The 17,360-nt window shown below is 39.8% G+C and overlaps 1 protein-coding gene across 1 annotated transcript in view; it reads left to right on the forward strand.

Moving 5' to 3' along the window:
• Positions 1–17,360, forward strand: part of ACE (angiotensin I converting enzyme) — a 74,428-nt gene that overhangs the window by 7,053 nt on the left and 50,015 nt on the right. The window lies entirely within an intron of this gene.

The following is a 17,360-nucleotide window of genomic DNA, read 5'->3' on the forward strand; positions in this document are numbered from 1 at the left end:
GGCATGCGCTTCCAACAAGTCTAGGTAGTCTAGGCCTGTTTCTTGCACAGTGACTGCATTTCCACTTCTGGGCTTTTAATCCACATTCCCACAATGATATTTAAAGTGCATATGTATTTTGTTCTTTGTTGTAAGGTACTACTGTTTGATGCATAGTTTGTTGTGTCTCAGAACAGCTTCGTCCTGTCTGCAGTCCATAAGCCATTCCTAATTTGTCTCTTGGATGCGGGTGGCGCTGTGAGTTAAACCACAGAGCCTAGAACTTGCTGATCAGAAGGTCAGCGGTTCGAATCCCCGCGACGGGATGAGCTCCCGTTGCTTGGTCCCTGCTCCTGCCAACCTAGCAGTTCGAAAGCACATCAAAGTGCAAGTAGATAAATAGGCGGGAAGGTAAACGGCGTTTCTGTGTGCTGCTTGGTTCGCCAGAAGTGGCTTAGTCATGCTGGCCACATGACCCGGAAGCTGTACGCCGGCTCCCTCAGCCAATAAAGGGAGATGAGCGCTGCAACCCCAGAGTTGGTCATGACTGGACCTAATGGTCAGGGGTCCCTTTACCTTTACCTTTAATTTCTCTCTAGCCAAGATGTGAACAACTTTGTACAGGGCAAAGACATCCCTGCACATCAAACCCTTCGGTGTGTTCACTGTGCTCTAAAGTTGTAACGTGAACACATGCCTTTTGACTGCTTTGTGCAGTGGGCAGAAGATGAGGTGGACTTTTCCTTCCCTGTATGTCTTTTGGGGATATTTTCTTCTCACACAAAGGGCAAAGGAATTGATGTTGCAGGGGAGCTAGGAGAAGCCAGGTGGCATGCAAAGGGGCTAGCCAAGAAGAGAGAGGCTAAGCAAGAATGGAAGGTGTTGGAAACATGGAGAAGGTTTAAATGTTGAATCCTGGTACAGTAGAGTATCGTCAATAGTGTTAGCTGGGAAACTGACATGCCAACCCAAAACTGCCAGAGGAAATACTAGTCCCTTATTATTTTATAATAATTTTGTAAAGAAACAAGAAAGTGACTGTTATGTACTGAAGTTCTCACCCTGAGCCAGCAGCGGGATATTGTAGATAGTTTTCACTCAGGTCCACATATGCAAATAAGGGATTGAAAGTGACGTTCAGTGATTGGATAGTTACAGAAAGTGGTTACTGTTGCGTTGTAGTGAAGCTCTATATAAGCAGACTGGCTGAACCCTTCAGTTCAGTTCTGTTCTGGCCTGTGAATAAACAAGAGCTGTTTGAAGAATCGCTGTGTCGTCTGATATGTTCACCCACAACTTAACAGTGACAGAAATCCTCCCTCGGCGTACATAAGAATGTGACAAGACCTTTTGGAATTATATTTTCAAATGTTTATCACAAGATAGTGTACATGCTGGTACACTGATCAGGATGTGTTTTGTAATTTGTTGTTATATGAGTTCCTTAGTTTATTCTTCTTTTATTCGAAAAATAAGGGGGGGGGAACCCCTAATTTAAAAAGAAGAGAGATGCTAGAAGACTGGATGATTTGAGATGGGGCCAGGGGTATTAGTAGTGCTATTTTTCTTGAAAAAGAAGTGCCAGAACTCACCACCAGAATGCCTGCCTTGTTCTCTTATAATGGCAATGGCGCCCACCTGAGAGGTGCCAGAACTGAGTTCTGGCGAGTTCCAGCTGAAAAAAAACCCCTGGGTATTTGTCTATGAAAAGGTTGTCATGGACCCCAGCAGAGACTGACGGCCAGTGTGGATGTGTCGTGGAGTCCAATGGCAAGACCGTGTGTGTGTGTGTGTGTGTGTGTGTGTGTGTTTGACTGAGCAACAGTTTTTGTCTTGTTCTTCTTGCAGGGTGTCGGAGGAAGGCACAACAAGAAGTAGTGCAGAAAAGAGACCCCTCAGATTTTTGAGATGACATCTCATATTTGAGGTCAGGAACTAGTTTCCTCCCCAGACAGGATAAATATTTTGCCTCCCCACTCCAACCCTCAGCTTTATCTGTGGCACTTGTGTGCGGCACACAGGACACAACACTCTCAGCTAAAGCTGCACAGATTCCTGCAATGGGAAAACGTTTTCTCGTTGAAATCAGTGAGACCTGAAAGTAACTAACAACAGGTGCGTTGTGACAGATGAGGTTAAATAGCATCCTCTTCCCCCTCCCTCTGTCTGGCAGGACACCTATTTTATACACTAAACAAGCTGCAGTCAGATGGGGCCAAAATATTTCTGACCATTGTGTGACCTTCTACCATATTGCTCAACAAAGTACTAAGGGCCCCAATAAACATCTTTATGTGGCTTTTGTGAACTTTAGCTATGGCATGTGATTCAGCTGATAGAAACCACTTATGGTGCAAGTTAGGTAACACTAATACAGTATAGATAACTGCCTACTGGCAGAAGCTTGGATAGTTATATGTCAAGAGTAGAAAAAGCCAATTCCTCGCTATCACGAGACTCTTGGAGAGACAAAGATATGGAATGCTGATCTATTTAAATATTTATAAGCCATACTTCCATGAAAGTACAGCAAAAAAATCAATAAATGCTGGTTGGTTAAAAAAGGGAACGGGGAATTCACATTGTGATGGTTAGTCTAAGGGTACCAGACGTCCCCGTATCCCAGATTTACAAATCAGTCCCCATACAAAATCTATTGAAGTTGAAAAGTGTCCCCAGATTCATTGAAAAAAATCTGGTAACCTTAGGTTAATCATAGCTCATATGGTTAAACGAACTAATATAATAAGGGTCAGAGAAGGCAGGCAACAGAATAATAATTTTGTTCATTTTATTCTGGAATAACAAAATACAGGATGCAGTTAACGCACACCTTGAAATATAGATTAACTTACTTTAAACATAGCAAGTTACACACATTTTTTTTGGGGGGGGTATGTTTGATGTGATTTTAGTAGAATCATTTTGTATAACCAATTTATAACTGTTATGCAAATTTGGGGAAGTAATGAAAATTTCAGTATATCACTTCCAGCCTTTAATGGAACTTAATGGAAAAAATATAGATGGAAGCAAAATAAACGGTTCAGGTTTTGTTTGGGGCAGGAAAATGGGCCGGGATGATTTTTTGCATATTATGAATTTGGAATCTCTACAGAATTTTTTTTTAACACAGTTTCCTCTCTTAGTCCTTCATCAACTCTTATTTATGCAGAAGTTGCACTTTAACTGTGGTCCAAGTCCAGAATGCTATAATTAACTCTTTTTAAAATTCTGAAACTCTTCCAATAGATATCTTTCTAAATGTTATCTTTAGACACAATAAGAGACTTGCTCTATTTCCCCAAAGTCTTTGGTCACCCTTAATGTAGATGTTAAACTCAAAGATAAAATTTCTTTTTAAAGAAAGCACGTTGTCTGTTAGAGCAATAATTTCAAGTTCAAAAATTTCCTGGTGACTTTTGATGTATATAAATGACGATATTTGTTTCATATTTGTTTCATCTTTTCCTATTTTTTATAATAATTTTTATTAGTTTTCAATTACAGTGGTACCTTGGTTTTCGAACAGAATGCGTTTTGGGAGCCCGTTCGTCTCCTGGAACCGTTTGAAAACCAAAGCGCGGCTTCTGATTGGCTGCAGGAGTATCCTGCAGCAAATTGGAAGCACGCTGGACGTTCAGCTTCTGGAAATCGTTCGAAAACTGGAACACTCACTTCCAGGTTTTGATTGTTCAGGAGCTGATTTGTTCGAGAACCAAGGCATTCGGCTTCCAAGGTACGACTGTACAGTCCAATAATAGCCTAATTATAACAATACCAATTTATAATACCCATTATTAATACCCATTCAGAACCCATCCTAGGTTTTCCCTAGGAAAGGAGCAGAGCAAGGGGAAAACCATTTGGACCTGGGCCTAGAAAGCATGGGTCAAACGCAAACCGCTTGGACCCACGCTTTCTAGGCGTGGGTCAAGTGAAAGTGTAGGTGAGCTCTTGTCTTGACTACCAATTGCAGGACGTGGTTTGACTCATTTTATGGAGCCATCTGAAGCTGTTTGTCTGCAATCTGCATTCTGCTGGGTTCATGCTCTCTGCTTATGGTGAATTGTGGTGTGGATTGCCAGTAAGCAAATCTGTGGGGTGGATGAGCTGGTCAGATCTGGTGCTGCCCCCCAAGACCTTTCCAGCCCTGCCAGTCAACTCTAGATCACCTATTTATGAATCCAGATTTCTCTCCTCAGTTTAAGTGGCTACAGTTTGTGACTGTGATCATGTTTTATTTATTTTGCTCTCAGGCACCGAAGACAGTTTACATTGATTGGGGATTTAGACTGTTTTGAGGAAGTGTAGCCAGTTTTATACTAACTACAGAGCGAGCTGATGGCCTCATGCTGTACCAGTGCTCCCATTGGGGATTAAAATAAGGCAAGGTGGCCCTGTCAGAGATTGGTGGAGAAGCTGTAAATAAAGGCTAATGAGGTATAAGATTAGGCATCGCCATTGTGAAGTCTATATTTCTAGCCCATCAGCTGGTTGCAGGCAAAGTAACTCTACAGATAACAAAGGCAACTGAGATTGGCTTTATTAAATATATTTCAAGACAAGAGTCTGGATGAATAAAGAATTAATAAACCATTTATTATAAGAGGTGAGATACAACACAACCAGACACGGGGAAGCCCTTTCTGGCACAAAGGTAGGCCAGTCTGGGAAACCGCCATCCTTGAGAGAATAACAAATAAGCTATGGTTGACACATAGATGGATCAAGAAAGATCTATGTGTGGGTTAATTTCACAACATATGCCAATACTTCAGGAAATGAACAATCCATGCATCAGTGTTTTGCTCAACATGGTTGATCTACGTTTATATTCAAACATATATATATATATAGTGTTGTTCTACTAATGAACACAGAAAGTGGGTCACTTTGAACCCACTTCCTGTGTTCGTTAGTAGAACAACACTTTATTTTGTTTCATTGGTAACCTAACAGAAAAAATGACTCATACTTAACCTAAGCACAACCATAAGTTCTCCTGATGAGGCATTCAGCTATGCAATGTTTAATGTTATCTGTTAACTGTGTTCTATCCTGCTTCCCCTTTGTTTTGTTTTTTGTTTAAACCAATTCATGAACCAAAAACGTCTGTGCTGGCCACTGATGATGAACCATATGTTGTAGATATTACTGACATTTTATTGTGCTGTTTTTGCAATACGCAGACGACATGAGAGGACTTGGGACTATTGAGGGGGTATACAGTTGCACGCACAATCTTGATAAAGGCCGCAACCAGGAGCAAAGGGCTAAAGCCCTCTGCCCTCAAAGCTAGGGTCCTAATCCAGATTATCTTGGACCATTTGTGTCCTAGCACCCAAAAAATAAATATATTTTTAAGGCACAGCTACACGGCCCAGATACAGTGGTACCTCGGGTTAAGTACTTAATTCGTTCCGGAGGTCCGTACTTAACCTGAAACTGTTCTTAACCTGAAGCATCACTTTAGCTAATGGGGCCTCCTGCTGCTGCTGCTGCTGCTGCCGCGCCGCTGGAGCACGATTTCTGTTCTCATCCTGAAGCAAAGTTCTTAACCTGAAGCACTATTTCTGGGTTAGTGGAGTCTGTAACCTGAAGCGTATGTAACCTGAAGCTTATGTAACCCGAGGTACCTCTGTAATGTGTGCTGTATGGACTGTTGGCTGGCTTTGGCTGGGAATAAAAAATTTTCAGGGGTGGAGGTCTGGCTGGGCAAGATGGCGAATTGACAACAGGATTGTTTAGGTTTATGAAGCAAGCTGCTGAAATATGGCTGTTAATTCCACCCCCAGCTGATTTTGTTGTTGTTGTTTAGTCGTGTCCAACTCTTCGTCACCCCATGGACCAGAGCGCGCCAGGCACTCCTGTCTTCCACTGCCTCCCGCAGTTTGGTCAAACTCATGTTGGTCCCTTCTATAACACTGTCCAACCATCTCGCCCTCTGTCGTCCCCTTCTCCTTGTGCCCTCCATCTTTCCCAACATCAGGGTCTTTTCCAGGGAGTCTTCTCATGAGGTGGCCAAAGTAGATTTTAATATTGTGTTATTTTTATTTTGTGTAACACACCCTGGAACCTTATGGCAAAATGGCAGGTTAGAAATGCGATGGAACAAATAAATAGATGGAAATGTGGTCATAGGCTCAGTAATTAAGTGTGGTTGCAGACTGCAGCTCTGCCACAAATCCCTATTTTCTTGGAATCTTTCAGTTCTGTCACCCTAGCCTTTCAAAGCTGTGGTGGAGGAGGGGACACTCTTATCTTAAGCAAAAAACGATGTACTGTAACTGATGGATTTCTGCATGCAAATAGGCTTGGTACACAGGATTTCCTTTCTATTTATTTTTGGCACAGTTTGCCCATATTTCTGTTCAGGCTTTCTATTTGTTGTTTCATAACTCTCAATTACCTGCTACATTGGGAGTTTGTTTTCCCTACAAAGTGGCATGTTATTTTTGGAAATTGCCTTCTAATCTGCAAGGAAGCACATTTCCTGGTAACAAACTTCGCACCCATCCACCACCTTCTGATTTGGTAGCATATTTTTCCTGGACCTCAGTTTACTCTAGCATGCAGTTTTTGTATGAGGTTGGGAACTCTTACACTTGCGGACTTCTTGTTACATTTCGAGGACCTATTCTTTCATATCCTTGAGGTATCCAGACCCAGAGGTTACAGCTGAGGGGATTCCTTTTCTGTCATCAGCTAGAAGTGGAATTTAAAAGGGTGATCCTTTTATCCTGTTTACTCAGAAGTAGGGATGGGTGAAATTGGCAGTTCTGGGTTCTCTTTATTTTTCATTGTTCCAGCCTTAAGTTCACATTTCCACATTAGTTTGCCATTCAAACAAACAAACTCTCATGAAAGTTCACCCACATTTAATAACTGTACTGATTAACTTTGTAACTTTACAACCTCTTACAACCCTTTTGGCGCTGGAATAGGACTTGGAAAGCTTGAATATTGGATCCCCTCCCACTGACCTTTAATGCCACAGCCCTAAAAATAATAATAATAATAATAATAATACTAGTAAACTTTGATTGAAGGAGCTGGAGCTGGATATTTCTACAACTTTTTTACAACATTTTTTTTTTTTTGAGACCTCTTCCTTTTAGGCTGCACCGGTTTTTTTTTATATATATGTTACCTAGGCTGGATTAGGCCATCAAGTGGCTGAAAAATCTAGGGCTACGACCAGAATAATTAATGTAAAAAAGAGTGGGCAACACTTTTGGTTCCCTCTCTGCGCTCTTTAAAAAAGACTGCTGACTTGATTCAACCCAGCTAATTACTCTGCATTGAAGAGGGACTTCTTTGTAGGGTCTTTCTCCTCAATACTGTTGGAAAATATCTAATTTGTGTACTTTCTCTTTCCCCCTCCTAGTTTTGTGAGACAGGGCCTCTGCCCTCTGGTTTAAAAAAAGATTAATAAGTAATTTGGAAACGTGGTGAATTAGATTTAAAAATTACACCTACAGATTAAGACCAGATATTGGAGGGAGATCTTCTATAAAATTGTGGATATTTCAGATACTCTTGGAGATGGTGGGGAAGTAGAACTCTATAATCTCTGTATAAGAAGGAGAAGAGATTGTGAGCCCTTTAAGGGAGAGATTTAGTTACAAAACACAAAACGTGAAAACAGGGATACAATGTTGGGAAAGAATGGAAAAAAGGGGGGGGGACCCCAGCTGAAAGAAAGTCATCCCTACAGGAAGAAATTAAAGATTTAGATATTCTTTGGTTGAAGATTAAGGAGTTTAAACAAAATGAAATCTACATGGAAAATAAACTAGGAGAAGTGCAAGAGTTGATAGAAAGATAGAAGGGGCAGTAGGAGAACTCTCCACTAAAATCCAAGAATTATCTGTCAAGTCAAAATTATGTGAAGAAACCAGTAAAAAAATTCAAAAAGAGATGAGAGAACAGAAAAAAGAGACAGAAAAGATAAAGGAAGAAGTGAGAGAAGTGAACAAAATGCAGGAGCAAATATGGGACAATTTAGCGGTGACAGAAATGCGACAGAAACAACTTCATTTAAAATTCAGAGGAATAGGAGAGGGGACAAAAGAGAACATAAAAGAGAAAATGATTAAGGAGCTAACTAAATGGCTGGAGTTAAAAGAGGAAGAGGTGGCACATACGATAGAGAATGCCTTTAGAATAAGAATGAGAACCCAGCAAAATAAATCAAAAAAACTCCTCGGGGATTGTTTAGTAATCTTCAACTCAATTGAGATGAAGAATTTATTACTAAAAAATAGTTATCATAGAAAATTAATAATCGATGGGAGACCAATTATCGTCCTTAAAGAAATACCAGTTAGACTTCTCCGCAAAAGGGAAGGATACAGGCAGATAACAGGTGTCTTGAGGAGAAATGACATACAATATAGATGGGAATTCCCTAAAGGGATTGCCTTCTTTTTTAAAGACAAAAGATTTAAACTGACAGACTCCCAAGAGGTGGAAAAATTTCTGAGAAGGTATGAGAAAGAGCTTGGTAAGGTGGAAGACAGGTTAAGAGGCAGAGAGGGAAGTAGGAAGGTGAATAAAGAAAAGAAGGAGAAGAGAGAGAGACGGGAAGAGAAAGAAGCCGGAGAAGAAGAAACAGAAGAAGAGGAGGGAGACGTGAGAGGCGAGGAGGCAGAAGAGGAAGAGTACATAGAGAAAGGAAGCCCCAAAACATAAGTTTAAAAATTTAAATTGAACAAATAGAAACTAATTTTAGTAATGTCTTTGCATTTTTTGACTTGGAATGTTAATGGTTTGAACGAAAAATCAAAAAGGAATAAAGTAGAAAAAGTCTCGAGGAATAAAAATTATGACGTGATTTGCTGGCAAGAGACACATGTGGCTAAAAAACACAAACATATTTTGATAAACAAAAAGTTAGGAGCAGAGTTCATTAACTCAGATGTAAATAAAAAAAGAGGGCTGGTGATTTACGTTAAAGAAAAATTGGAACCTGTACTAATTTGTAAAGATGATGAGGGAAGAATTCTGGGAGTTCAAATTAACCACCAAGGGGAAAAACTTAACGTAGTAACTGTCTATGCCGCTAATACGAACAAAGCAGAGTTTTTTAAAAAACTGGAACAAGTATTATTAGAATTGGAAAATCATAAATTAATTCTGCTTGGAGACCTGAATGGAGTACCCATACCAGAATTAGATAGAAATGAAAAAAAAAAGGAAATTGAATCAAGGGAAACTCCCAAAATCATTTAATAACCTTCAAGAAAATTTAGATTTGATCGACATTTGGAGACACAAAAACCCAACAACGAAACAATTCACGTATTTTTCAGAGCCACATCAGAGTTGGGGTAGAATTGATCAGATATGGGTCTCGAGAGAGTTATTGATAAGAACAACGAAATGTGAAATACTACCCAGAACCCTCTCTGACCATAACCCAATTGTTTTGGAAATAAAATGTAAATCTTCAGGCCCATATAGATGGAGAATGAATGATTATTTACTTGAAAATGAAGAGACGATCGAAAAGGCTAAAACCACCCTGAAAGAATACTTTGATATGAACTTGAACAAGGAAACAAAAATTGACATAGTCTGGGACGCCAGTAAGGCGATTCTAAGAGGTTTTTTAATCCAACAGAATAATTACAGAAAGAAATTAAGAGAATTAAAAAAAGAAGAGATAATTAAGCAATTAAGAGACTAATTCGTTCGAGATTTCGAAAGGTACAAGACAGGGCTGCCCCCTATCCCCTCTCTTATTTATTATGGTGTTAGAAGTAATCACAAACAAAATAAGGGAAACCTCGGAAATAAGAGGAATCAGAATAGGAACAAAGGAATATAAATTAAAGGCCTACGCCGATGATTTGGTAATAACGCTAGAGGAACCAGTAGAGAGTATCGGTAAAGTTATAGATATACTGGAAGAATTTGGAAAACTGTCCGGTTTTAGACTAAACAAAGTCAAAACCAAGATGTTGACGAAGGACCTAACTGAAGACTTAAGAAATCAGTTAGAGCTGCAAACAGGAATCAAGGTGGTAAGAAAGGTAAAATATTTGGGCATCTGGGTTTCTGCCAAAAATATAAACCTAGCAGAAGATAATTATATAAGGACCTGGAGAGAGATTAAAAAAGACTTAGACACATGGAGTAGGATAAAACTCTCCTGGTCGGGTAGAATGGCAGCAATTAAGATGAGCACTCTTCCAAAGTTGTTGTTTTTATTTCAAAACATCCCGGTGATTAGGGGTATGACAATGTTTAAAGATTGGCAGAAAACCCTGTCCAGATTTATCTGGCAGGGTAAAAGAGCAAGAATCAAATTTAAACTACTTACAGATCGTAGAGATAGGGGAGGGTTCGCCGTTCCGAATTTGAAACTATATTATGAGGCCTCGTGTTTGTGTTGGGTCAAGGAATGGATTACTCTGAAAAACACTGATTTGTTGGACTTAGAGGGATTAATCAATTATTAGAGTGGGACACCAAGGATGAAGAGATAAAGGAGGTCATGATTAAATGGGCCATGGACCTTGGATACAATTTAAATTATGACAGGTGGGTGAAACTTTGGAACAAGGACATGAAATTCACAGCATGTGTTGGGCTCCGAGAAAATTTACAAAAAATGATGTACAGGTGGTATATCACCCCTGTGAAATTGGAAAAAATGTATAAGACCGGGGACAAAACTTGCTGGAAATGCAAATCAAAAGAGGGTGATTTCCACCATATGTGGTGGGCATGCGAAGAAGTGAAAAGGTTTTGGGGACTTATTTATGATGAATTAAAAAAAATTCTGAAATATACCTTCCCTAAAAAACCTGAAGCCTTCTTACTAGGAATGGTTGGAGACGAGATTAGGCAAGAAGACCAAACTATGTTCCAATACGCAACGGTAGCTGCCAGGATATTGCTAGCGCAAAACTGGAAAACCTCTAACATCCCAACTATCAGAGAATGGCAATCTAAGTTAATGGAGTATATAGAACTAGCAAGGATGACACAGAAGATCAGGCACCAAAAAAATGTAAAATTTATTAATGACTGGAGCAAATTTATTGCATATATAGAATCAAATTTAGGAAATATCAAAATTACAGTAGGCGTAACATAGACCCTGAGATGTACAGATAAAGGTGGTAAAAAGATACCGCAGGAAGATAAAGCGGAGATATAGCTCAAACCGTGATGGAGGGAAGTCAATTAATGTTGTGTTATAATTTGATGTATTTTTTTCTTTGTTGTATGTTTAGTTGCTCTTGTTGATATGCTGTTGATTTTGTTTGTTTTATGTCTTTTTTTCTTTTTTTTGTTTTGTATCTGTTTTTTCCTTTTTCTTAATAAAAAAAAAAAAGTTCACCCACATTTTAGTGCAAATCTCTCAAAATGTACATATTTTCTATGCAATTTTGTCTAATATACATATTTCTGCAGACCATTTTTCCGTAATATAATGGGTTGTTGTATGTCATTTTCACTAATACAGTGGTACCTCGGGTTACATACGCTTCAGGTTACATATGCTTCAGATTACAGACTCTGTTAACCCAGAAATAGTGCTTCAGGTTAAGAACTTTGCTTCAGGATAAGAACAGAAATTGTGCTCCGGCGGCGCAGCAGCAGCAGGAGGCCCCATTAGCTAAAGTGATGCTTCAGGTTAAGAACAGTTTCAGGTTAAGAACAGACCTCCAGAATGAATTAAGTATTTAACCCAAGGTACCACTGTATATGCCTTTTTGTACACGTTACTTGACTGGAGATTTCAAAGGACGGCTGTGGTTTGTTTTCTCTTCCTGTTTTGGAAAATGCAATTCATCTTTAAATGCAGATTGAATCACATTTCTACACCATCCCTAGTCAAAAGCAAATAGCATTCAGCAGCACCCTGCAACTTTGATTAAACACTTCTTCCTTGCAGCTTTTGCCTCCAATTGCTTCCTGTTAAAGTGGCATGGCATTAGTGATGAGCTGCCCCTTAATTAGCAAGATCTCATTCCTTGGGGTGGGGGTGGAGAGCTTCACACAGTCTTTCCCTCTCATTGTTTTTTTTCCTTTTTTATTTTATGGCGAAATACTGTCATTTCACACTTTAATAAAGGAAAAGGAAAACCTCAGTAAATCAAGCCACTTTCCTTCAGGGAACAGGAACTAACCAGTTAATGGTCAACGGCACTAATGCAACACCGTGCTGAACAGGAAGCAATTAGAGACAGAAGCTACAAAGCGCAAGTTTCTGATTGAGACACAGAAGCCCTAAAAAACCCAAAAACAAAACTCTAATTCAAGCTGGTGCCGCAATTGCATGGGCGGGGTGGGGGCAGGTAGGAATCATCCCCATAGGCCTGAAAATGATGGGAGGACAACAGCAGCCACAGCAATTTAAATGCAGTAAGTTGGCCGTAACATTGCCTGGATTCTGCATAACAAGCAAGTGGTTGCAGACTAAATCACTAGTGTGGAATCAACTAGGAAAGCTATAGGGGTAGTAAGACTTTTTTTTATTTTTTATAATCATATTTTATTAGGTTTTACAAAATTAACAGTAATAAAATTAACTAAAATCACAAAACAAACATACACATCAAAATACAAACAGAAAAATGAAAAAGAAAATAAAAACATAAAAAAAGAAATTTAGCATTAAAAAAAGAAACTCTCTTTCAAGTTAATACCATTTCAAATCTTATTTTCCTTACTTCCGCCCGCCTACCTTTCTTGTATTCCACTTTAAAAATTTATTCAGCAATATCATGTTATTCAAATTCATCCTTTGTCCTTCCCTTTATACACTTATTCATCTTAATCGCTAGAACCCCTTCATTTCATTTACAATGCCCTTAACATTCATAGATTTTGCAATGTTTTTGTAGATAAACTTTGAACTTCTTCCAATCTTCTTCCACCTGCTCTTCTCCTTGATCTCGGATTCTGCCAGTCATTTCTGCCAATTCCATATAGTCTGTTACTTGCATCTGCCATTCTTCCAAGGTGGGTAGGTCTTGTGTCTTCCAGTGCTTTGCGATAAGTATTCTTGCTGCTGCTGTAGCATACATAAAAAAAATTCTATCCTTCTTTAACACCAATTGACCGACCATGCCCAGGAGAAAGGCCTCTGGTTTTTTTAGGAAAGTATACTTAAATACTTTTTTCAGTTCATTATAGATCATTTCCCAGAAAGCCTTGATCCTTGGGCTGGCCCACCAAAGGTGAAAGAATGTTCCTTCCGTTTCGTTACATTTCCAACATTTATTATCGGGCAAATGGTAGATTTTTGCTAGCTTGACTGGGGTCATGTACCACCTATATATCATTTTCATAATATTCTCTCTTAAGGCATTACATGCCGTAAATTTCATACCGGTGGTCCACAACTGCTCCCAGTCAGCAAACATAATGTTATGAGCAACATCTTGTGCCCATTTTATCATAGCAGATTTTACCGTTTCATCCTCAGTATTCCATTTCAACAGCAGATTGTACATTCTTGACAATATCTTAGCCCTGGGCTCTAACAATTCTGTTTCCAATTTTGATTTTTCCACCTGGAAACCATTTTTCCTGTCTATATTGTAGGCCTCTCTTACTTGAAAGTAATGTAACCAATCTCGCACCTTATCTTTAAGTTTCTCATAGCTCTGCAATTTCAATTTATCACCCTCCTGTTCCAAAATTTCACAATATTTTGGCCAGTTAGTTTCCATATTAAGTTTTTTCAAAGCCTTTGCTTCCATAGGTGAGAGCCACCTTGGGGTTTTGTTCTCCAAAAGATCTTTATATCTGACCCATACATTAAGCAATGCTTTCCTGACAATATGGTTTTTGAACGCCTTGTATATTTTGTCCTTACCGTACCACAAGTATGCATGCCATCCAAAAACATTATCATATCCTTCCAAATCAAGAATGTCTGTGTTCTCAAGAAGTAGCCATTCCTTCAGCCAGCAAAAAGCTGCTGCCTCATAATATAGTCTAAGGTCCGGCAGGGCAAACCCCCCTCTATCCTTTGCGTCAGTAAGAATTTTATATTTTATTCTGGGTTTTTTACCCTGCCAGACAAATCTAGAAATTTCTTTTTGCCACTTCTTGAAACAGTCCATCTTGTCAATTATCTGTAACGTTTGAAACAAAAACAACAATCTTGGCAACACATTCATTTTAATAACTGCTATTCTACCCAGTAAGGAAAGCTTTAAGTTTGTCCATGTTTCAAGATCTTTTTTCACTTCAGACCAACACTTTTCGTAATTATCTTTAAATAAATTAACATTCTTCGAAGTCATATTCACCCCTAGATATTTTACTTTTTTCACCACTGTTAGTCCTGTTTCTCCCTGAAACCTTTCCTTCTCAATTGGTGTTAAATTCTTCTCTAAAACCATAGTTTTTGATTTATTGAGTTTAAACCCCGCCACCTGACCAAATTCTTGTATTATTTCCAAAGCTCTTCTAGTACTAGGGATTGGCTCCTGTAGTGTCAAAACTAGGTCATCTGCATAAGCTTTCAATTTATATTGTTTGGCTCCGACCTGTATACCCTGAATCTGTTGGTCCCTTCTAATCATGTTCAGCAAGACCTCCAGGACTGAAATAAAAAGCAGAGAGGAAATTGGGCAGCCTTGTCGTGTCCCTTTCTCTATCTTAACTTCTTCTGTAACTGCGTTGTTCACTATTAATTTTGCCTTTTGTTCGGAATAAATCGCCCCTATACTGTTTCCAAACCTTTCTCCCACCCCCATCCCTTGCAAGTTTTTCTTCATAAAACTCCAAGAAATATTATCAAAGGCTTTCTCTGCATCGATGAATATCAATACAGCTTTCGTGTTGATATGAACTTGTAGTTTTTCCAAAATGTCAATTAAGTTCCTTGTATTATTTAACATGTGTCTACCTGGGAGAAAGCCTGCTTGGTCTTTATGTATAATTCCTGCTAAAACTTTTTTTAATCTTTTAGCTAAAATATCCGCAAAAAATTTGTAATCCACATTAAGCAGGGATATGGGGCGGTAGTTCTTAAGTTGTGTCTTTTCTTGTTCATTTTTCGGTATAAGCGTGATGTAAGCATCTTTCCACGACTCCGGCGCTCTTTTCCCCTCCATAATTTCATTACAAACCTCCATTAATGGTTGAATTAGATAGTCTTTCATTAGGGGTAGTAAGACTTTTGGATTATCACTTTGATCCAGGGCTCTGTCCTAGACCCTCCTGCTACAAAACACCTAAAGAGTTCCCCTATACAGTGATACCTTTGGTTACGTACTTAATTTGTTCCAGTGGTCCGTTCTTAACCTGAAACTGTTCTTAACCTGAAGCACCACTTTAGCTAATGGGGCCTCCTGCTACCGCCACGCTGCTGGAGCACGATTTCTGTTCTCATCCTGAGCATAGCTGTTAAGTGTCCCTTATTTGGCGGGACAGTCCCTTATCCCAGCGCTGTGTCCTGCTGCTGTCCCTTATTGATGATATCCCTTAAATTTCTCGGGTTTCAAAGGAAGCAGCTCCTCTCCCTCCCTCCCTGCCAGCCAGGGAGGAGGGAAGCTCCAACTGGGTTGCTTGGCTGCGTTGCTCACCCAATAAGGAGTCTAAGAATGACTGGAGGGTGGAGCTTGCATGCCTTGTGCCAATCAAATCGGCCGCGTTGCCTGGGGACTCGCCTTTGCTCAGCGCTTCCCAGCAGAGAGGTGACGGTGGTTTTCCCTACTGCATCCCCTTTGCCGGGTTGCTGCGCTATGGGAACCACCACTTGAGGCTTTGTTTGGCTGCCGGTTGACTAAAATCCCTTATTTTGGCTGCTGATCCCTTATTTTCGAGGCTGCTGGTCCCTTATTTTCAAATCTGTAAGTTGACAGCTATGATCCTGAGGTAAAGTTCTTAACCCGAGGTACTATTTCTCGGTTAGCGGAGTCTGTAACCTGAAGGGTATGTAACCCGAGGTACCACTATACTAGAAATAGAGCCCTCATTTATTCATTTCAGTGGGTGGGGGTGTGGAATGGGAAGCTGCCCACATTTCTACCTTGGCTATCTTCAGTGAAATGTACATTTAGAACTGAGTGTACAATATTTTTTTTAATGTGTTTGCATCTGTACAATTACCCACACCACCTGTTTTGATCTGATCTGCTTCTTTCCAGTTCCATTATGATAAGGGTTTTCTCCATCTGTAGGTTCCGGGTTATTTTGGGCAGTCCCTGGGGAAGTGGGCGTACTTCTGATCTTCCTACTCCCTAACTCCTTGATCTGTGATGAGAACTGTATCTGGCAGATTATGCTGCTACTGCTCTCTTTTTAGCTTCTTAAAAATATATATTTAAAAGTATTACAGGGGAAAAGAAGGAAGGATTTCGGTGATAACGGATTCACCCCCTATTATAGAAAATAAAAAGAACAATCAACCGTTTTGCTGTTATATTTCAAAATTTCAGTAAAGATACTGACAGAAGGGTACAGTCTCAGTTAAATGTGAGAAAGCTTTTACTTATTACATTGTAAATTACAGTGGTACCTTAGGTTAAGTACTTAATTCGTTCCGGAGGTCCGTTCTTAACCTGAAACTGTTCTTAACCTGAAGCACCACTTTAGCTAACACGGCCTCCCGCTGCTACCGCGCCGCTGGAGCCCGATTTCTGTTCTTATCCTGAAGCAGAGTTCTTAATCTGAAGCACTATTTCTGGGTTAGTGGAGTATGTAACCTGGAGCGTATGTAACCTGAAGCGTATGTAACCCGAGGTACCACTGTGTTGCTTATTGTTGGATGGAAAGGCCTTCTTGCAAAATTCAAAAATGTAATGTTGATAATAAATATTGTGGAAGATCCATGTCTAAAAAGTGTGCTGTTGGTTTAAATCTGAGACTGCAATAATCGTGGAGAGGATGAAATTCCCCAACTCCACTGCCAGCGCCCATAGGTGCTTCAAAGCCAGCCAAAACTAATCATTTAGCTCAGTTGGTTACAGTGTGGTGCTGATAACGCCAAGGTTGCAGGTTCGAATCCCTGCATGGGACAGCTGCATATTCCTGCATTGCCGGGGGTTGGGCTAGATGATCCTCAGGGCCCCTTCCAACTCTACAGTTCTATGATTCTGTCACTGTGCTTTTGCTATCCTCAGGAAAGAGCACAATGGAGCTACCACAATCTCCTTTCCTGATTTTTAAGGGCTGAAAAATGCAGCAATGGCAGGCAGTGGTGTGCTGAACACACACACACACACACACACACACACACACACACACACACAGAGTTACTTAATGAGACAATAAAGTGCAATTAAAATTTTTCAGAAGGGGGAGAAAATTTTAGTGAAATTCTCATGAGCCAGGTGCAGTGCTTTTGTTGCGCTTACTTTACTTTTGGGGTGGCAGAGGGGTGCTCTTGAGCACCCTTTCGC

This window comes from Podarcis cretensis, assembly GCF_951804945.1.
Source record: "Podarcis cretensis genome assembly, chromosome: 13".
NCBI lineage: Eukaryota > Metazoa > Chordata > Lepidosauria > Squamata > Lacertidae > Podarcis > Podarcis cretensis.